Consider the following 23,700-nt stretch of genomic DNA (forward strand, 5'->3'; position numbering starts at 1 on the left):
ATCTGACAGTTTGTTTTGTTGTGGGTTTGAACAGAATCCCACCTCCCATCCGGTGTGGGTCGTTTGGCTATTGGTGAGGCTATTTATTCCTTCCTCTCCCTATAGCCTTTGCGGGTTATAGTTCTTCCTTGTTTGAGCTTTGGAAGTTTTGGTGGATCGTCTGCTCCAACTTATCTATAGATAAGTCCTTTTTCCTTCTGTGTCTGTTTTTACTAGGCCCCTAGACTGACGCTAGCTCCTTCAGTGGTGGAAGGAGCTGGTTGTCTCGTTCCCTCTTCCCTACAGCTGAGGGTTTGGTCCAGTGTTTTACAGCTTTAGGTACGTGGGCATGTGCATATCTACCTTCGAGATATGCACATGGGCATAGCAGCGTAGGGAAAGTCTCTTAGGGATTGCTAGGAGGTGACCCCTTTGTTCCCTAGCTTTTGGGGCCTAGTCAGTTGTTTTGTTTGCTTTGCGGTGTTTTGTTTCCTTCCCTTATCGTACCTACCGTGACACTCAGATGCTGCAGAACATCATCATACACACCTCAGCTGCTGCAGACCCTCATTATACACACCTCAGATGCTGCAGACCCTCATCATACACACCTCAGCTGCTGCAGAACCTCATCATAAACACCTCAGCTGCTGGAGAACCTCAACATAGTACACACCTTAGCTTCTGCAGAACATTATAATACACACCTTAGCTGCTGCACAGCATTATGATAGACACCTAATCCACTGCAGAATATCATAACACACATCACAGCTTCTGTAAAACCTCATTATACACACCTCAGGTGCTGCAGAACCTCATAATACAGACCTTACCTGCTGCAGAACCTCATAATACACATTTCAGCTGCTGAAGAACCTCCTAATACACACCTCAGCTGCTGCAGAACATTGTAATACACACTTCTGCTGCTGCAGAACCTCATCATAATATATCCCATAGTTTCCCCAGTATAAATAATGCACCCCTTTGTGCCCCCGGTAGTTCAGATGGTCCCTGCCTTGAGTGCAGAGTGATGAGATGAGTATTTATTATTCTTTATTATTATTTTTAACCCCTGACAGGCCCTTTTTCCCCAGTGTACCTGTTTTTAATGGCTGACTTGTCCTATGTTCTGACGGACGCTATTTACTTACTGTTAAAGGGGTTATTCCATGAGTAATGTAAAAACTGTAATGTACAAAAGATCAAAAAAGGGGGGCAGTAACATAATAAAACTTAACTTTTTTAATTATACTAGGTAAGAAATCCCATAAACCGGGAGAAAGGAACCCCTTACAAACATAGATAGACGAACAAGTGCAGGACCTAAAAATTGTGCTCTGCGACAGTCAAGCAGCGACACATTAGATTAGGTTCCAACATAAGGGACTCAAAAACTAGTGCTGGGTCTGACAAGATGCAATACTCCAGACATGTGTTCTGCAGTGGTAAAGCAGGGTCCCACACTAGGTTAGGTCCCTATGTCTGAATCCCGTAAACTAATACTGGGTCTAGTAGGACGCTTTTTCAAAACAAGGAATGGTCTTACCAGTTTCGGTACAGAAACCTCACTATTCACCAAGCGTGGAGTGTCAGTAGAGAAAGCGGTCACTTCAGGCTTGCGAGCTTTAGATACCAGATGTCCAGATGGAAGAGGATAGTACAGGCTTCAAGTCCTCAGGTCATCAGTCTTGCACCCTATTTGACCTATCAAGCCCTGGTAACCTCCTAATTCGGGGTCCGTGCCCCGCAAGGGGTGGCCCCGTCCGGAACCTCACCCTGATCTAGGGTCCCTATGAGGCCCTACAGGGAATTTTTCTAGAGGTTAAACTGGATACCTGATCAGGGCAATGGTAAAGTGCGTATAATAAGTTGGCCACGATATATTCATGTGTCCCATGTAATGTAAAAACAGACATTACATAGTACATGACAATCTCTTTCTAACAAAGCTAGAACCAGCCCTGTACCTCACATGGATCCAGAGATCTCCCCATTCATTGCTCTGCTAGATTTATATTAAGCTGGCCGCTCAAGGGGCGTGTCTTTTCTCCTGCAGCTAAGAGGGCGTGTCCATGCTCTGCCTATCACAGCTCAGGAGGCAGTTGAAAGATGAAACTGAGCATGCGCGGCCTTCTCAGTGAGCAGGTCAAAGAAATGAGAAAAAAACAAACAGTAGGTGGCGTCATACAGATACATTTTATTGAATAACTCATCGGCTATGCTAATTACGTGCAATTACAACAGTAGAATATTTTTCGTGAGACAACCCCTTTAAAAAATGGCCATGTGAATAGCCCTATTGACTTTAACTGGTTCTAAAAACAGCTGTCACAAGGCCATTTTTCATGTTCTTGTGAATGTAGCCTTAAAGTGGAAGAAGATCTAAAACAAGTCAGTGTACCTTGTAGAGGCAGTCTACTGTGTTGTAGGTAACGCTTCCTGTGATTACAGTCCGCACTGAAGAGGGTCCGCAGAATGAAACTTTATGATATATACAGTGTTGGACTGAGTGTCCTTAGCTCCACCAGAAAAAATTATGCTGAGAACTTTAAAGGGGTTTTCCATGTAGTTGCTCACTGCATGTACATGTTTTCCATACTTTTTTTTTTTTTTTTACAATTTCTACTTTCCTGACCCATTTTCTTCTTGTAAGCCACTTCCTCCAATTGGTTTACAGTGTATAGCTCCTCCCCCAGCTATTTACATATACACTCCCCTAGCACTGCCCCGCCCATGGACATAACATCACAGGAAATAAGAGCTGCATGGACATGGTCATGTGACCACAGCTCGGAACGGGATATAGAAGCAATAAAGGTAAAAGAAATACATTACTAAATTACAGCAACCATCATAAATGATTGTTTTAAAATATATTGATGTAAACCACTTTAAAACTATGGCATGTAACTGAGCATTTATGTCTCGGTATACAAAAATTACAAAAACAGCCAAGGCAGTGGCGTTGTGAGGAGGGTGCGGCGGGTGTGGGCCGCACCGGGTGACACCAGTGATGGGGTGACACCAGTCTGATGGCGGCATGGCACAGGGAGATGAGCGCTTCCATCGTGGAAGCGCTCATCTCCATAGTCATCTGATACAGATAGATGCTGCGGCGGGGCAGGGGAGGGAGAGGCGTGTCCCTTCGCTGCTCCTCCGGCAGCCTATAAGCACCATTGTTTTGTGGCGGTGGACAGAAAATAATCTGGAAGTGCCCCTCCCGAGACCGGTAAGCGATCTGACTGCTAGCACCCGCCACGCCCCCCGTCGGCGATCTCTCTTCTAGTACCCCCAACAACCCGCCCCCCTCTCCGGCGATCTGCCTGCTTAGCCCCCCCCCCCCCCTCGTCAGCGGTCTGTTTACTATCCCCCCCCAGTTACCGCTTGGGTCGGTCGGCAGGCTGAGTGAAGAACTTGAAGGGACGTCAGCGGCGCCGCGGCGGCAGGGCGGAGCTTGATGGACGTCCCCTACGTAACTCGTCCGCACAGGTCAGAACACAATGACCACACGAAGAAGCAGGCACCAGAAGAAATTGAACAGCATTTGCATTTGGTGTCTCTGTCAGCCAGCCAGCGAAAGTGGGGTGCACCTGACCTAGGTGAGCAGGGGGGAAAAGGGGTGCTGGGGCTCTAAGCTATGGGGGGAGTCTGCTGAGCTAACGGATGCCCCCCTACGGCAGTAGCCCCCCCATAGCCACCATTTTCTACCGCATCGGGTGACACCAGCCCTAGCAACGCCACTGACCTAAGGAAATAAAAAAAAAAGCCATAAAGATCTTGTCTGTAGTACGTTTCATAAAGCACTCTATACATTAAAGTAACCTTTGGCTTCTTCACAAAAACCGTGAAAGAAATAGTGCTAAAATCGCAGCTAAAAATGAAAAAAGGCAAAAAAGCCAATTAAAGATGCCATAAAAAAATTAAAAAAAACATCTAAAGGCAGCCGTCTTCCATTTGTTACAGAGATAATTTGGAGCTCACTGTAAATAATGTATATTTTGCCTGATTGTGCAAACATTGATCCTGCAGCCTAAGCGGACTCATCTGTGCCGCACACGCGAACCCTGTGTCTGCAGTTGCAACACTTTTATTAATTCACTTATTGGAATGATTTGTTTTGTTCCTGATGAAGCAGAGTCAGATGGATCTCTTCACATATAACGTATAGTCCTGCAGGAAAAGAGAGAGGATTTTTAAAGGCCGCTCACTGCTTTATTGATTATACATCCATAATGGTTATACTGCAGGCTGCAGGGCACACCGTATATTACTGTTCAGTCCACAAGTTCACAGAAGAAATGTTCCTACATTCTTAAACTTTATTTGACATTACTTTTTTGTGTTTCTTTTCAATGGTCTTTAAAATTATAGCAGTATAACTAAAGGTATACTATATACTATAATACTGCTCCTCAATATAAAAGTATGGCAATTATAATACTGCGTCTTATGTACAAGAATATAACTACTATAATACTGCTCTTAAGTACAATAATAAAACTGCTATAATACTGCTCCTATGTACAAGAATATAACTACTATAATACTGCCTCCTATGTACAAGAAAATAACTACTATAATACTGCTCCTATGTACAAGAATATAACTACTATAATACTGCCTCCTATATACAAGAATATAACTACTATAATACTGCTCCTATGTACAAGAATATAACTACTATAATACTGCTCTTAAGTACAATAATATAACTACTATAATGCTGCTCCTATGTACAAGAATATAACTACTATAATACTGCCTCCTATCTACAGTAATATAACTACTATAATACTGCCTACTATGTACAAGAATATAAATATAACTACGATAATACTGCCTCCTATTTACAATACTATAACTACTATATTACTGCTCCTATGTACAAGAATATAACTACTATAATACTGCCTACTATGTACAATAATATATCTACTATAATACTACTCCTATGTACAAGAATTAAAACTACTATAATACTGCTCCTATGTACAAGAATATAACTACTATAATAATGCCCCTATGTACAAGAATATAACTACTATAATAATGCTCCTATGTACAAGAATATAACTACTATAATACTGCCTCCTATGTACAAAAATATTACTACGATAATACTGCCTCCTATGTACAATACTATAACTACTATAATACTGCTCCTGTGTACAAGAATATAACTACTACGGTATAATACTGCTCCTATGTACAAGAATATCATTACTATAATACTGCTCCTATGTACAAGAATATAACTACTATAATACTGCTCCTATGTACAAGAATATAACTACTATAATACTGCTCCTATGTACAAGAATATACCTACTATAATACTGCTCCTATGTACAAGAATATAACTACTATAATACTGCTCCTATGTACAAGAATATAACTACTATAATACTGCCTCCTATGTACAAGAATATAACTACGATAATACTGCCTCCTATGTACAATACTATAACTACTATATTACTGCCTCCTATGTACAAGAATATAACTACTATAATACTGCTCCTATGTACAAGAATATAACTACTATAATACTGCCTCCTATTTACAGTAATATAACTACTATAATACTGCCTCCTATGTACAAAAATATAACTACGATAATACTGCTTCCTATGTACAATACTATAACTACTATAATACTGCTCCTATGAACAAGAATATAACTACTATAATACTGCTCCTGTGTACAAGAATATAACTACTATAATACTGCCTCCTATCTACAGTAATATAACAAGAATATATGTACAAGAATATAACTACTATAATACTGCCTACTATTTACAGTAATATAACTACTATAATACTGCATCCTATGTACAAAAATATAACTACGATAATACTGCCTCCTATGTACAATACTATAACTACTAAAATACTGCTCCTATCTACAAGAATATATTTACTATAATACTGCTCCTGTGTACAAGAATATAACTACTACGGTATAATACTGCTCCTATGTACAAGAATATCATTACTATAATACTGCTCCTATGTACAAAAATATAACTACTATAATACTGCTCCTATGTACAAGAATATAACTACTATAATACTGCTCCTATGTACAAGAATAAAATTACCATAATACTGCCTCCTATGTACGAGAATATAACTACTATAATACTGCTCCTATGTACAAGAATATAATTACTATAATACTGCCTACTATGTACAAGAATATATTTACTATAATACTGCTCCTATGTACAAGGATATAACTACTATAATACTGCCTCCTATGTACAAGAATATAACTACTATAATACTGCTCCTATGTACAAGAATATAACTACTATAATACTGCTCCTATGTACAAGAATATAACTACTATAATACTGCCTCCTATGTACAGGAATATAACTACTATAATACTGCTCCTATGTACAAGAATATAACTACTATAATACTGCTCCTATGTACAAGAATATAACTACTATAATACTCCCTCCTATGTACAAGAATATAACTACTATAATACTGCTCCTATGTACAAGAATATAATTACTATAATACTGCCTACTATGTACAAGAATATATCTACTATAATACTGCTCCTATGTACAAGGATATAACTACTATAATACTGCCTCCTATTTACAGTAATATAACTACTATAATACTGCCTCCTATGTACAAAAATATAACTACGATAATACTGCTTCCTATGTACAATACTATAACTACTATAATACTGCTCCTATGAACAAGAATATAACTACTATAATACTGCTCCTGTGTACAAGAATATAACTACTATAATACTGCCTCCTATCTACAGTAATATAACAAGAATATATGTACAAGAATATAACTACTATAATACTGCCTCCTATTTACAGTAATATAACTACTATAATACTGCATCCTATGTACAAAAATATAATTACGATAATACTGCCTCCTATGTACAATACTATAACTACTAAAATACTGCTCCTATCTACAAGAATATATTTACTATAATACTGCTCCTGTGTACAAGAATATAACTACTACGGTATAATACTGCTCCTATGTACAAGAATATCATTACTATAATACTGCTCCTATGTACAAAAATATAACTACTATAATACTGCTCCTATGTACAAGAATATAACTACTATAATACTGCTCCTATGTACAAGAATAAAATTACCATAATACTGCCTCCTATGTACGAGAATATAACTACTATAATACTGCTCCTATGTACAAGAATATAATTACTATAATACTGCCTACTATGTACAAGAATATATCTACTATAATACTGCTCCTATGTACAAGGATATAACTACTATAATACTGCCTCCTATGTACAAGAATATAACTACTATAATACTGCTCCTATGTACAAGAATATAACTACTATAATACTGCTCCTATGTACAAGAATATAACTACTATAATACTGCCTCCTATGTACAGGAATATAACTACTATAATACTGCTCCTATGTACAAGAATATAACTACTATAATACTGCTCCTATGTACAAGAATATAACTACTATAATACTCCCTCCTATGTACAAGAATATAACTACTATAATACTGCTCCTATGTACAAGAATATAATTACTATAATACTGCCTACTATGTACAAGAATATATCTACTATAATACTGCTCCTATGTACAAGGATATAACTACTATAATACTGCCTCCTATGTACAAGAATATAACTACTATAATACTGCTCCTATGTACAAGAATATAACTACTATAATACTGCTCCTATGTACAAGAATATAACTACTATAATACTGCCTCCTATGTACAGGAATATAACTACTATAATACTGCTCCTATTTACAAGAATATAACTACTATAATACTGCTCCTATGTACAAGAATATAACTACTATAATACTGCCTTCTATGTACAAGAATATAACTACTATAATACTGCCTCCTATGTACAAGAATATAACTACTATAATACTGCCTTCTATGTACAAGAATATAACTACTATAATACTGCTCCTATGTACAAGAATATAACTACTATAATACTGCTACTATGTACAAGAATATAACTACTATAATACTGCTCCTATGTACAAGAATATAACTACTATAGGGTCGCCTCACAGTCAGGTGCTCAGTAGAGCTTCTGTTGCAAGCTTTGTTTGCACTATTGTTATGTTCCCTAACTGTTTGTCTACCCTCCTTCCCTCTTGTGTCTCACCGTCCCCATTGTAGTCAGATGTCATATAGAGTCTATGTAGATGCTGATTATTTTTTCTCTATTTTAGAATGTCGTCCGTTGTGATATCCTCCCTGAACGCTAGGGGAATGAACGAGCCTTGCAAGCGGTCCCAAATCCTGGCCCTTTTACAAAGGGATAAAGTGTCTATAGCATTCTTCCAGGAAACCCACTTCAGAGAGGGTAAGACCCCCAAATTGCTCCCCAAAAGGTTTTCCCAATGGTTCCACAGCACGTATAGTTCGGCTAGCAGGGGTGTCAGCATAGCGATCAACAAACAGCTCCCCTTCAAGCACTCTGCCGTCTCCTCGGACCCTGAGGGTCGTTACCTGTTTGTTAAGGGCACTATCGCTGACACCCCTGTTACCCTGGCAACTGTATATGCTCCCAATAGAGGGCAGGTTGCTTGGCTCGTTCAGACCCTTGGCTTGTTATCCACCTTTAAGGAAGGTATGGTGATTCTAGGAGGCGACTTCAATGTCACCCTGGAGCCTTCCATAGATTCCTCAAATGGGAAGTCCGCCATTACACATGTACGCTTACGGCGCCTCAAACTCGCCTTACATAGGCTTGGTGTAATAGATATTTGGCGCACCACAAACCCCTCTAGTAAGGATTACACCTTCTACTCAGCTGCTAAATCCTCCTACCATAGACTAGACTATCTATTCCTGTCTAAAACCCATGCTAATAGGGCTATCCGATCCCACATAGGGAACATCACCCTGTCTGACCATGCCCCTGTATTTCTGAGTGTTTCTCAGCAGGACCTCCCAAAGAGGGAATGGAATTGGCGTATTAATGACACCATTATCTCTGACCCTTCCCATGTCACTAAATTGTCCTCTATCATAACTGAATTTTTCACACTTAACACCCTAGGCCCGGACGCGCCCTCCCCCTCCATCACTTGGGAGACCCACAAGGCGGTTCTGAGAGGTGAGCTGATAGCTCTAGGGGCTCATATTAAAAAACAGCGGAACCAAGCAGTGGCGGCCCTCCTCTCCCAGATACAAGCGCTAGAAATAACGCACAAAAACTTGCAGGCCCTTAGATGTGCCTCGGACCTGTCAGAGGCTCGCACAAAGCTTAAGAATTTGCTGAATGTCACGTCAGCCAAACTACTTTTACGTGCCAAATTTCGGTCATATGCCCATGGAGATAAAGGGAATAGGCTAATGTCAGCCTTAGTTAAAAAACAGAAAGCTGATTCCTTTATCACAGCTGTCAAGGATGCCAAAGGCACGCTACATAAAAGCACCCCAGACATAGCAGATTCCTTTTGTGCCTTCTATAGGGACCTATATAACTTAGAGCCACCAAACCAACTTTCGCCAGCCCAAATAGGGGAAGCAACTGAGAAATTCCTCTCCTCCCTCCAGCTGCCTACTATCACTCCATCACAGTCGGCCCAACTCTTGTCCCCCATCACGGATTCTGAAATCAGCAAGGTCCTCTCCTCCATACCTTCCGGGAAAAGCCCAGGCCCTGATGGCTTTACCATCTCCTACTACAAAACCTTTAAGCACATCCTGATCCCACATTTTAACATCCTTTGTAATTACTTGCTCCAAGGAGGTTCCCTCCCCCCACAATCGCTATCGGCCCATATCACAGTAATTCACAAAGAAAATAAGGACCCCCTAAACTGCGGGAGCTACCGCCCTATTTCGCTTTTGAACACTGATGTGAAATGGTGGGCTAAGATTCTGGCCCATAGGATCCAGTCGGTTCTCCCTGACATTATCAATAAGGAGCAGGTAGGATTCGTCTCTGGCAGACAGGGGAGTGAAAACACGGTTCGCATCATACACTTAATTACGCATGCTCGGCGGAATTCTATACCGCTAGCCCTTCTCAGTACAGATGCAGAGAAGGCCTTTGACAGGATCAACTGGCATTTTATGTCTCGGGCACTGTCAAAATTTGGCCTTCCGGACCAGTTCATCCAGTCCATCTTCTCACTCTATTCGCTCCCCTCTGCCAGGATTCGGATCAATGGCACACTCTCTCCAACTTTCCCCATTACCAATGGGACGAGGCAAGGCTGCCCACTATCACCGGCCCTTTTTGTTATTGTTATGGAGACACTGCTAGCTAAAATTAGGCAAGATCCGGACATACAAGGGATTACCTTGGGATCTCATACCCATATGACAGCTGCCTTTGCAGACGATCTCTTAGTCATCACGTCCAATCCCATGACCTCATTTCCCAGGCTCCAAGCTCTTTTTGAGGAATATGGTTTGGTCTCTAATTTCAAGATCAATTATGGTAAGTCACAGGCCCTAAATATTTCCTGCTCAGCCACTTCCATAGAAATGATCAAACGCTCCACGGCATTTACGTGGGCCCCCAAGTCAATCCCATTTTTGGGCACCCATATATCAGCGAATGCTGAGGACCTTTACGAGCTTAATCAAGCCCCTTTACTTAGATCTATTAGAGCACACCTGCAATCCCTAAAACTCCCGTTCATTTCGTGGATTGGAAGGAAGAATTATATTAAAGCCTTCATTGTCCCTAGACTACTTTACTTCATTCAAACACTACCAATTTGGCTACCCCATTCCTTCTTTGTGGAGGTCCGCAGAATCTTCTCAGCATTTGTATGGTCGGGTAAGTCCCCCAGAATAGCATACGCCACCCTCACTCGGGAGAAAAGATTGGGAGGTTTTGGCCTGCCAGACATATATCTTTACTATAAAGCGGCAATGATAAGCAGAGCTCTAAGCCTCCTCTCCTGGCGCCCTCTCAATCTTGTCTCCCAATTGGAGTGTGATATGCTCACCTATAAAGATAAACTGGTCTTATGGGGTTTGCGGAAAAGTACTGCTAATAACATTTATGCCTCGCCTTTGTGGAAGGGCTTACTGTTAGAGTGGTCCAAACTATATCAAGCGTCAGTTCTTAAGTTCCCTAGTCTGGGTCTCCCCCTGCACCTGCTTCAGGCCCATATTCATCCCGCCACCACTGCACCATCAGGAATTTGGGCCCTACTATCTAGCTTAGGGTTACAAGATATTATATCTGAGTCTGGTGCTTTAAATTGGAGTGATGTTTTCGCTCTTCCAAAGGTCCAAAAGGCTTCCTTTTTGGCAGTTATGGCCTTTAAAAAGGACCTAAAGCTTATTGAAAAGGTCCCACGACCCACAAATGATCCCTCATGGATGGAGGGGAAGATTTCAGTAGGCCAAAGCCCGCGGAAGCCTCTCTCCATATTATACAAGGAGCTGCTCTCCTCCGCCCCTCCAGATCTGTGGTTTCTCTCAGCTTGGGAGAAGGAGTTATCCATAACTTTGTCAGAACCTGAGAAAGCTTTTATCCTCACACACTCACACGGATTCAACCGTTGCATTAAGATACAAGCTAACTCATACAAATTGCTCACAAGATGGTATAAAACACCAGAATATCTACATAAGATCAATTCTGATATCCCTGACCGTTGCTGGAGGTGCGGAGGAGATGTTGGTTCTCTTTCTCATATATGGTGGAATTGTGAAAAGATCCGGCCTTTCTGGATAGAGATCGAAACTATTATAAATAAGATCTGTAAAAACCAGGTTAGATTAGACACAAAGCTCCTAATGTTATGGTGTCCTAATGACACGCTGACCCCCTCAAGGTTAAATCTACCGACTATGCTTATAACAGCAGCTCGCCTATTGATTCCATTGTTATGGAGAAATGATTCTCCTCCATCCCTCTTGATGTGGACCGAGAAGGTGGATCAGCTCTACCGGTTTGAGGAGCTTGCACACTGGGAGACTCACTCTAGAGCAAAGTTTATCAAAACATGGTCCCCTTGGAAGCTTTATCGTAACTTCTAGATTCACACGAAGCATATGATAGACATCTATTACCCCCCCCCCTTACCTCCTTTTCCCCCTCCCCTCTACCCATGTCTTGTCTTTACTTTTCCGTATTAATTACTTTTATGCACATGTTAATGTGTTATTGAATCATGTCGCCACTGCACTTGAATTGATGCGCTTAGTGAATAAGCATTTGTCCAGCTGCGCCTGGTATTTAAGTGATTGATTTGTCACATGACTATTTGCGTTTTCTTCAATAAAAAGAAATTTGATTAAGAATATAACTATTATAATACTGCCTTTTATGGAGAAGAAAATAACTACTATAATACTGCTCCTATGTACTAGAATATAACTACTATAATACTGCCTCCTATGTACAAGAATATAACTACTATAATACTGTCTCCTATGTACAGGAATATAACTACTATAATACTGCTCCTATGTACAAGAATATAACTACTATAGGGGGGCGGAGCCTGACCTTGGAACTGAATGGCTGCTTGTTCCTGAGCTCCTCTCCCTGGCAGCTATTATAGCCCCTTTTATTAGCTATTTACTCGGTGCCAATGGGGAAACCAGGCAAGGATCGACACCCTGAGACTCCAGAGCCGACAGGGGCCCGTTCCAGGCAACCGGAGATGGATAAATACCTCAAGAAACAGTCCAGGACTCCTGCTGCTGAAACAACCAGGAGGGCGCGGCAGCTCTCTGAAGCAGAGGAAGGCTCTGAGGCAGGAAGCACTTCTGATGTATCAGATTGCAGACCACTGCGAAAGAGCTCCTCACTCTCCAAAGCAGATCTCAGGGACATTCTGCAATCTGCTCTTGCACCTCTTAAAAAGGACTTGGAGGAGATAAAAGGAGACCTGCGGCAAATTGGGAATCGTGTGGAGTCCCTGGAGCTAGCACAGGAAGCCATCCTGGTGCATGAGGGTAAGACCCATGCAGCCCTGCAAACCCACAGAGACTTGCTAAACGACGCGCTGATGCGCATAGAGGATCAGGAGAACCGTAGCCGGCGGCGAAATATTCGCATCCGCGGCCTACCCGAAAATATTGCGATTGACGCGCTTCATTCAGTTGCATGCGAAATTTTCTCCTCCCTGCTGGGAGCTGAGAGAGCAGCTCCGATTGTGATCGAGCGCATCCACAGGGCCTTAAGGCCCAAGCCAAAACCTGGTGAGCCGCCGCGGGATGTTGTTTGCGGCATATTAAGCTACGTGGACACTGCTGCACTGCTCAAGGCGGGAAGGGAGGCTGACCGCATCATGTATGGTGAGACCCCAGTCCTATTCTTTCAGGATCTGGCCCCCTCCACCTTAGCCAAGAGGCGCATCGTGAAGCCGCTCCTAGAGGCCCTTAAAGCCACAGCTACGCCATTCCGATGGCTCTATCCCTTCGGTCTGGCCATCTTGAAAAATGGGAGGCAGTATACGGTGCGGACCCCGGGTGACCTGAAAGCTATTTGTGGCCCTCTTGGGATTGAACCCATCACAGTTCCCTCGTGGATGCCGGCTGATCAAGGGGATCCCCTGCCTACCCCTCCGGGTATAGATTCGTGACAGCAAGTTTCACCTTCCAGAGCTGGGAAACAAGGAAAAGGACGGTCGCAAGCACCTGTTACCTGACTCTGTTCCGGGAGGCGCTGAAGGTGCTTTTGTTCACTCTTCACTGAGTTCAATGTTCTGTGACTTTGCTGGGTCCCAAGACGTAGGAACTCTGTCTGGCTCTGTCTGAGCTGAATTTTCATCGTTTGTCCATTGGTTTTGGACTTATTTTAGGTCTGGGCCCACTGCCCCGTTCTCATGGGTTTTGGGCCTGACCCTATGCTTTACTACCTTGCCTGCATGAGATGCGTGTTACGAGCTGTGCATTAGAGCACTGAATGCACTGTTAGTTATGCGGGGGTTATATGTCTGCACTGTTGTCAGTTATGTTACTGATTATGTCCTCTCCCTCACCCCCTTCCTTTCCACCCCCCGGTGGCCCCACAGGAGCCCCCCTCTGATAGATCCCGGCTGTCCGCCGCTATGAAAAAGGATCTCCATTGTGTCAGATGCTGGGTGGGGTCACGCGCTCCATGTCCATGGGGAGACATTCTTTGTTATTTGGGTTGTGTTACTGTCTCATTTGTTATGTCTCTTATTTTTCTTTTGACTTTCCCTTCCTCCTCATTCCTCCCTCTCTTCTCCTTACTCCGTCCGTGGCTTTCCAGACTGGATGTCCTCTTGCTCTGGGCCGACAAGCCTCCTCTGTCTTCACTATGGCCTCTGTTGTAGTTGCCTCGCTGAATGCCAAGGGTCTGAACGAGCCATGTAAGCGGTCTCAGGTGCTCTCCTTGTTACTGAAAGATGAAGCCTCCGTTGTATTCCTCCAAGAAACTCATTTTAAATCAGGGAAGATCCCGAAATTGTCCCAAAACGCATTCCCACAATGGTTTCATAGCTCTTTTGCCTCGGCTAGCAGGGGTGTCAGCGTGGCCGTCCACAAGCGCCTACCCTTCAAACACTCCGCTGTCCTTGCGGACACTGATGGTTGCTTCTTATTCGTTAAGGGGCACATCGCTGACGCGCCTGTTACCCTGGCTAATTTATATGCCCCTAATAGGGGACAGATCCCCTGGCTCGTTCGGACTCTTGAGCAATAACAGGCTTTTAGTGAGGGCATGCTTATACTAGGTGGTGACTTTAATGTGACTATGGAGCCAGACCTTGACTCGTCCTCTCAGAGGTCTGAGTTATCCCACAAACTTCTGCGATGTCTGAAGACTGCGCTGAAGAATTTGCAGGTTATTGATGTGTGGCGCACTATGCATCCCTCTGGTAGGGATTATACGTTTTATTCAAACGCTAAAAAATCCTTCCATAGGTTGGACTACTTGTTTTTATCCTCCCCCCATATTTCTCAGGTGGTAGACACGAGGATTGGGAACATTACGCTTTCTGATCACGCCCCAGTATTTCTCCGAGTGTCTATGACAGCTCTTCCTAAACGAGAGAGAATATGGCGTCTTAATGACACATTGATCTCCGACCCTACCAATGCAGCTAGAATCTCCCGGATTATGTCTGAATTCTTCTCTCTTAATGCAGTGGGCGACCCTCCTCCGTCCCCCTCCATCTTGTGGGAGACTCATAAGGCAGTGGTTAGAGGAGAATTAATTTCCCTGGGCTCGCATGTTAAAAAGTTGCGCTCCAAGTATTTAAGTGATTGAATTGTCACATGACTATTTGCGTTTTCTTCAATAAAAAGAAATTTGATTAAGAATATAACTATTATAATACTGCCTTTTATGGAGAAGAAAATAACTACTATAATACTGCTCCTATGTACAAGAATATAACTACTATAATACTGCTCCTATGTACAAGAATATAACTACTATAATACTGCTCCTATGTACAAGAATATAACTACTATAATACTGCCTCCTATGTACAAGAATATAACTACTATAATACTGCTCCTATGTACAAGAATATAACTACTACATACAGTATAATACTGATCCTATGTACAAGAATATACCTACTACATATAATACTGATCCTATGTACAAGAATATACCTACTACTATAATACTGCTCCTATGTACTAGAATATAACTACTATAATACTGCCTCCTATGTACAAGAATATAACTACTATAATACTGCCTCCTATGTACAAGACTATAACTACTATAATACTGCTCCTATGTACAAGAATATAACTACTATAATACTGCTCCTATGTACAAGAATATAACTACTATAATACTGCTCCTATGTACAAGAATATAACTACTATAATACTGCCTCCTATGTACAAGAATATAACTACTATAATACTGCCTCCTATGTACAAGAATATAACTACTACATATAATACTGATCCTATGTACAAGAAGATACCTACTACTATAATACTGCTCCTATGTACTAGAATATAACTACTATAATACTGCTCCTATGTACAAGAATATAACTACTATAATACTGCTCCTATGTACAAGAATATAACTACTAGAGGGGCGGAGTCTGGCTGCTGACCAGAGCAGTCGCATGTAGGAGAAGCTCCTGCCTATGCAAACCTGCAACCTGGTATATATAGCATTTTAGCCCACCAAAGTATGGGGAAAATAGGCAAGTACCTTCCTAAGGAGAAATCGGACTCACCGAGGCCGGATCGTGGGGTCTCTGACATGGAGAGATACTTGAATAAGAAGCCCTCTGGTGCGACGAGCGGTGCGGCCAAAATGGCGCCACATGACGCAGAGGACTGGCCGCAGGAGACTGAGGGAGCTATCGGAGGCGTAGAGGACAGGTCTCAGCTCACAGGCATAACGCCTATATCGAGGACATTCCTCCAACAGGCCCTCTCATCGGCCATTGCTCCGGTGCTACAGGAGCTTCAGGAAATCAAAACCGACATACAACAAATCGGTCACCGTGTGGAGGCATTAGAGGGGAACCAGGCGGCCTTACTGTCATATACCCGCTCTCTGGGAGAGAATACGGGGGCATACATGGAGTCTCTTGATACGGCCTTTTCCCTCATTGAGGACCAAGAAAACCGCAGCAGGCGGAAGAATATTAGGATACGCGGCATACCGGAGCAGATCCCACATGAGGGCTTACCTGAAGCAGCGGCCGCCATCTTTACCACCCTCCTGGGCACAGAAAACGCAGCAGATATTGATATAGAGCGCATTCACAGAGCGCTCAGGCCAAAACCTAAAGATAATGAAAACCCCAGGGACGTTATCTGTGGCCTGCTGAGATACACAGATGTGGCGGCCTTACTCAGAGCAGCTAGAGAGAAAAAGGATCTCATACATGAGGGAGCCATGATCCTGTTATTTCAAGATTTGGCGCCAACAACGCTAAACAAACGGAGGGCTCTCCGTCCACTCACAGATCACCTGCGACACATCAAGACACCATATAAATGGTTGTTTCCCTTTGGCCTAACGTTTGCGGTCGGAGGCAGGAGGTGTACCATTCGTGTCCCTAAAGATTTAGCTGCGGCCTGGGAGTTACTCCAGACCACCCCAATGGACATCCCATCGTGGCTTCCATCAGCGGAGACGGGTACCCCACTACCAGAGTTGCCTGAAGTACAGCGGTGGTCCAAAGCGGGTCAGAGGAAGAAGATGGGCTCCGGTTTCAGAGACACATGAATGCTGCGCCCAAAGGGTCTGTTCCTGTGTTTTATTAATTGGATCCAGTGAGGGCTATGTGTGTCATGGACGATCCCTCTATTCTATCCGCAGTATTGCAAGTATTCTATATGTATTATACACGTATATGTTTTGCATTTTATGGTACCTGTCTACCTCTTACAAGACTAGCTTGTTGTATCTGCCTCTGTTATGTCCCATGTTCTAATATGCCCCATGTCATGTAGCTGGAATGTAGGAGAGTCACATATAACGGGCTATGCTAGTTATTTCTTTGTCACACTGCACCAGGTGCAGGATTGGCTGGTTGTGTAGGATCTAGATTCAACCTTAGATCCCCCCCAAAATGTTCTACATCAGGGGTTCACTAGCGCAGCCCTGGTGTCAGCGCTTTAACTGGGTGGACGGCATACTGACTGTATGCTCCTTGTTAGGAGTTGTCAGATGTATCCCCCCTAAGTTCTGTTATGTGGCCATGTTCCAAAGTTATGTATGGAATATTGGCTGGGTTCAGTTGTCTCTATTGCACGTTTATTGGGCAGGTGTTGGAGGGTCTTTATTTTCATAAAAGATGTCACAGATTAAATGTACATCCTTTAACGTAAGGGGTTTCAATACTCCACAAAAAAGATCACAGGCCATACGTTTGTTGCGGAAATACCGCACGGATATATGCTTTTTTCAAGAGCTGCACTTTAGATCTACGAATGTTCCTGTACTTCAGAAGGGTTACTTTAATAGCTGGTTCATTAGTTCATTCGAAAAGGCCAAAAGAGGGGTTGGCATTGCCATAGCGAAGCGTGTTCCCTTTAAGATGTCAGCCACTCAGACAGACGCTGAAGGTAGATTCATCCTTGTGAAAGGGGTTATAGGCACCCAACCTGTAACCTTGGCGAGTCTTTATAGTCCCAACAGGGGTCAGAAAGCATGGATTTCTAAGGTAATGCAGGTGCTCAAGGCCTTTGCTGAAGGGATCTGTATTGTAGGTGGAGATCTTAATGTGGCCCTAAATCCCAGTATTGACACCTCGGACGGATCCACCCAGCAAACACAGAAGACCTTGGGTTGTATCAATTCCTACATTGCTGATGCTAACTTAACGGATGCTTGGCGCTTGACGCATCCCGCAGACAGGGATTATACCTTCTTTTCTGCCTCACACAAGGTATATAAAAGACTAGATTACCTTTTGATCTCAAACTCATGCGTAGATTTGGTGGAGCAGTCAACGATTGACCCCATTACAATATCTGATCATGCACCTGTGTCAATGGTTATACATATTGCCAGTTTACCCCCCCAATGTAGGCAATGGAGACTTAACGAAACCTTACTAGATAGAAGAGAGGCAGTAGAGGCTCTATCAAAAAAATTGACATGGTACTTTCAAGAAAATTTAACACCTGATGTTTCTCAGACTATAGTGTGGGAGGCGCATAAATCTGTTATGAGAGGAGAACTCATAGCTCTGGGGAGTAAAATTAAAAGGGAGAGACAGCAAACACTCCATTCCTTACTCAAACAGATTGCAGATCTTGAAGCCACTCATAAGAGGTCTAAGGCTCTGAAAATACAGCAAGAACTCCTCCTCCTGAGAACGAAGCTGAAGGACCATCTAAACATATGCCACGCCAAAGCGTATCAATACGCGCAGTTTCGGTTTTTTTCTCATGGGGACAGAGGTTCGAAGCTGATGTCATCGCTTATAAAACAACGGAAGGACTCTATGTTCATCCCCAGTATAAAATCCTCGGATGGTACATTACTGCATAGAACTGTAGATATAGCAAAGGAATTTAAAAATTTCTATCAAAATCTATACGGGTTAGATAAAAGCTCTATTAGCCCAGACCCAGGAGTAAAGTCTGTGATGGACGATTTTCTGTCCCATCTAAATTTACCCCAACTTAGTAGTGAAGAGGGGTCCTCACTAATTGCCCCAGTAACTGAAGAAGAAATAAGGAAAGTATTGAGATCAATGCCCTTGGGGAAATGTCCAGGACCGGATGGACTTCCGGTAGGTTACTACAAGAAATTTGCTGATATTTTATCTCCGCATCTCATGAACTGGTGCAACTCTCTCCTTACAGGTGGGCATCTTCCTGCTCAATCTTTAGAAGCAACTGTGACCATTCTGCCTAAACCTGGGAAAGACCACACGCTCTGCGGGAGTTATAGGCCCATATCTCTTTTGAATGTCGACGTAAAGGTTTGGGCCAAAATTTTGGCTACTCGCCTTAGTTCCTTTCTTCCCAAATTGATACACCCCGACCAAGCTGGCTTCGTACCAGGAAGAGAGGGGAACCATAACTCCTGCAGAGTCGTCACGGCAATCCAGTGGGCAAAGAAGCATGGTACCCCCCTGACCTTTTTGAGTGTGGATGCGGAGAAGGCCTTCGACCGGGTAAAATGGAGCTTCATGGAGAGGACACTGCAGAGGTTCGGTATCCCTGAGCAATTTCAGAAGGCCATCATGACTCTCTACACCAACCCGAGTGCTAAAATTAGAGTAAATGGCACCCTCTCACCCCCCTTTCCCATCTATAATGGCACCCGGCAAGGTTGTCCATTATCTCCTGCGCTATACATTTTAGTGATGGAGACACTTCTCCAAGCCATCAGAGACCATCCTGGCATAAGAGGGGTCAGGGCCAAGAAAGACACAATTGAATATATTAACGTCGCCTATGCAGACGACCTCTTGGTGATGGTGTCCAACCCGGTCGAGGCCTTCCCGCATCTCCTCTCCCTATTCGAGCTATTTGGCTCAGTTTCTAATTACAAGGTTAATTACACCAAATCAGAGGTAATGAATATCACAGCCCCACCAAAGAGTGTGTCCTCCCTCAAAGCTACAACTCCCTTTATGTGGCAGACTTCCCACATCACTTATCTGGGTATTAACATCCCGTCCAAACTGGAGAACATTTTCCAGCTGAACTATACCCCCCTTTTGTCTGAAATACAAAGATTATTAGGATCTCTCCGCATCCCTTATACCTCCTGGATGGGGAGAAAGAATCTGCTGAAGGCTTTTGTGTTACCTAAGATATTATATGTCATGCAGATGCTGCCTGTCTTCCTTCCCTCCTCCTTTTTCACACAGATCCGGAGATTATTCTCTACATACCTGTGGGGGGGGAGGGGAGCCAGGATAGCTCACAGTAGACTGATTCTGAGGAAGACTCAGGGTGGGTTTGCGCTGCCAGATGTACAGGTATACTATAGGGCAATCCACCTTAGACGTTGGATGCAGCTACATGTTCCTAGTTGCTCAACGTTGGGTAATGCCCTAGAAACACTTCAACTCTCGCAATCACAAAGAGCAGCATTGTGGGGCCTGACTACCACATCTCTACACAACCATACACTACTTAAAGGCACTAGTATGATAATTAAACAACTTAACAAAGATCACGGCCTGTTAGGTGCCCCCTCATTAAGTACGCCAGCGGATTTAGCCCCCTTTGCAGTAAGACCTACATTAGCAAACACCTCCCCAGCGTGGAGTTCCCTTAGAGAATTCACCACCAAAGAGTATTTAGATGCTGCTCTAGGTAGTTTATCAGCTGATCATCCCTGTCACTTAGCCATGCAGTCCTGCAATTTCCTGGGCCTGGCTGACTTTAAGGCAGTTAGTAAAATTCTAACAGATAAACAGATCCATAAACAGGATCAAACATGGTTCGAGAAAATTCTGTCCTCCAGCTCGCCACACAGTAGATTGATCTCCCTATTCTACCTGGGTCTAAATGTACCCCGAGCTAATGACACTCCTCTATTTCTGAAAACCTGGGAGTCAGAATTAGATAGGTCTTTCACGGAGACGGAGGTTCTCAGACTTTTTGCACATTCGCACGGCTTCTCAAGGTGCGTCAAGATACAAGAGCACTCTTTTAAAGTACTCACCCAATGGTACATGACACCGAAACAGATGTTTCTTAGGGGTCTTAGTTCCAGTGACCAGTGCTGGAGATGTAAAGACGGGGTGGGAACGCTGTCACATATCTTTTGGTCCTGCCCTTTGATACACCCTTTTTGGGAAATGGTATCCAAAGCCATTAGCTCAATTACACAAAAGATGATACCCCTGTCCCCTGAGTTAGTCCTTCTATGGCTACCCACCAAAGCTCTTTCCCCTTCTAGGAATAGTTTAGCCACGCAACTGATCCAAGCGGCTAGGCTGATAATTCCTCAGAGGTGGCTGAGTGCAGAACCCCCCACCTTTTCCCAATGGTTAAATAAGGTTGATCATATACAGCGCCTCGAGGAACTAGCCAGTTGGGAGACTAGAACGCACGAGAAGCATGCTAAAATGTGGAACCCATGGCTAAGATATCGCATGTCACATACAACAGCTGGTTATTAAAGGTCCTTTGACCCTTCTAACTTGTACTATTTCCCTTTACCTCCATCACCAAATTATTCTATACTTTCTCAAAATGTGCTTAGAGACATAAGTTATGTTATGTTTTGTATGTTCTCGTAAGGCCGTTGCCTTGCTGTTCACTAATTGCATAAAATGTCCCTGTAAACCAAGTGACTGTTACATGTACACATTCCTGTATATTCAAGATGTGTCCTCACAATGACCCACAAGTGCCTAAAGTATAGATGTTATACTACATTATCTCTGCTTCAAATCATGCCTCTTGTATGTTTAACTGCACTATTCATACTGCTTAGACATGTTTGGGGGATGTGCCTATCCACCCTGGCCTGAAATGCCCATCTATTTTTGTCTGGACACTATGATGGAAGTCGCTTGTGTAATAATTATCTGCTTCTTTTCAATAAAAAGAACATTGTCAAAGAATATAACTACTACATATAATACTGCTTCTATGAATAAAAATTATAACTCCTATAATACTTCCTTCTATGTACAATAATATAACTACTATAATACTGCCCCTATGTACAAGAATATATCTACTATAATACTGCCTCCTATGTACAAGAATATAACTACTATAATACTGCCTTTTATGGAGAAGAAAATAACTACTATAATACTGCTCCTATGTACTAGAATATAACTACTATAATACTGCCTCCTATGTACAAGAATATAACTACTATAATACTGCTCCTATGTACAAGAATATAACTACTATAATACTGCCTCCTATGTACAAGAATATAACTACTATAATACTGCCTTCTATGTACAAGAATATAACTACTATAATACTGCCCTATAGGTACACATACATATTTGTTCACTTAAACCTTTTGCTTTACCTGAGCACAGGTGACTCTTGATAATCTGGTGTTCCATGTGGTTCTAAGGTCCATTCTCTCACAGTTTGGCGCTGTCACTGTGGTGTTTTATTACAAAATAACTTCAAGTCTTTGTGATTTCTACTGGATTATTCATTTGTTGTCCTTGGACTTGATGGAATCGGCGGCTGCACGCAGTACGGCTCCATCCATCTTGGTCTGTTCTGTGCTGCCAAGCTATTTAATTGGTTCGGGATGAGTTCTTTGATAACAGTTAAAAAATGGTGAACAAATGAAGGTGAATGAAAGTGAGAAAAAGAGATGATAATAAACAAAATAAAACTAGGTTTTAGAAAGTCAAACAATAAAAAACCAAGCGCAACATAAACCGCTACGGCTACTGATGAATACAAGGATTATTTGGGCCACCTCACTGATGCCGGACCAAAGTGTATATAACCAACCTGCTCGTGCTAGAATAATAGCTGACAATTACAGGATAAACGCCTTTTTACCTGGAATACAATATTTTTCCAGCCTGAGTCAATCATCAACTGCTGATCGTAGCAATGTCGTAGAGTTGTCCCAGCCGGTAGCGTACTCACATGCCAGTCTGTAACGTGCAGTAGGTGTGGTAGACCCACTGTACCAACTAACCGGTTTGGCTTTGGGCATTATCCTGGAAGTCCAGTTATTTACCCTTCTACCTCTATATAGGGATTTGGTCTTTGCTGCAGGGGGCTACCAGGCCGCTACCTCTTTAAATAGTCCTGAATCAAGCCAACAAAGGAAGCAAAATGGATAATAACAATATATTAGTAAGTGGCTTGTATTAACTTTCTCTACATGATAAAATCCACTTACTGAAGTGAGACAACCCCTTTTAAATACCCAAGGACCACAAACCATAAGGTGGAGAAGAATTTGGGTGTGTGCGCACTGGCCCTTTAAATGGCCAAGAGCACATACACTTGCACCCTAAAAGACAGGCCTGGAGTTATTTTCTTCAACATAGGAGGCAGTATTAGGCCTCATGCACACAACCATATTTTTTCACTGTCCGCAAAACGGGGTTCCGTTGGTCCGTGATCCGTGACCGTTTTTTCAACCGTGGGTCTTCCTTGATTTTTGGAGGATCCACGGACATGAAAAAACAGTCGTTTTGGTGTCCGCCTGGCCGTGCGGAGCCAAACGGATCCGTCCTGAATTACAATGCAAGTCAATGGGGACGGATCCGTTTTACGTTGACACAATATGGTGCAATTTCAAACGGATCCGTCCCCCATTGACTTT

This window comes from Bufo bufo, chromosome 4 (genome assembly GCF_905171765.1).
Source record: "Bufo bufo chromosome 4, aBufBuf1.1, whole genome shotgun sequence".
In the NCBI taxonomy this organism is placed as follows: Eukaryota; Metazoa; Chordata; class Amphibia; order Anura; family Bufonidae; genus Bufo; species Bufo bufo.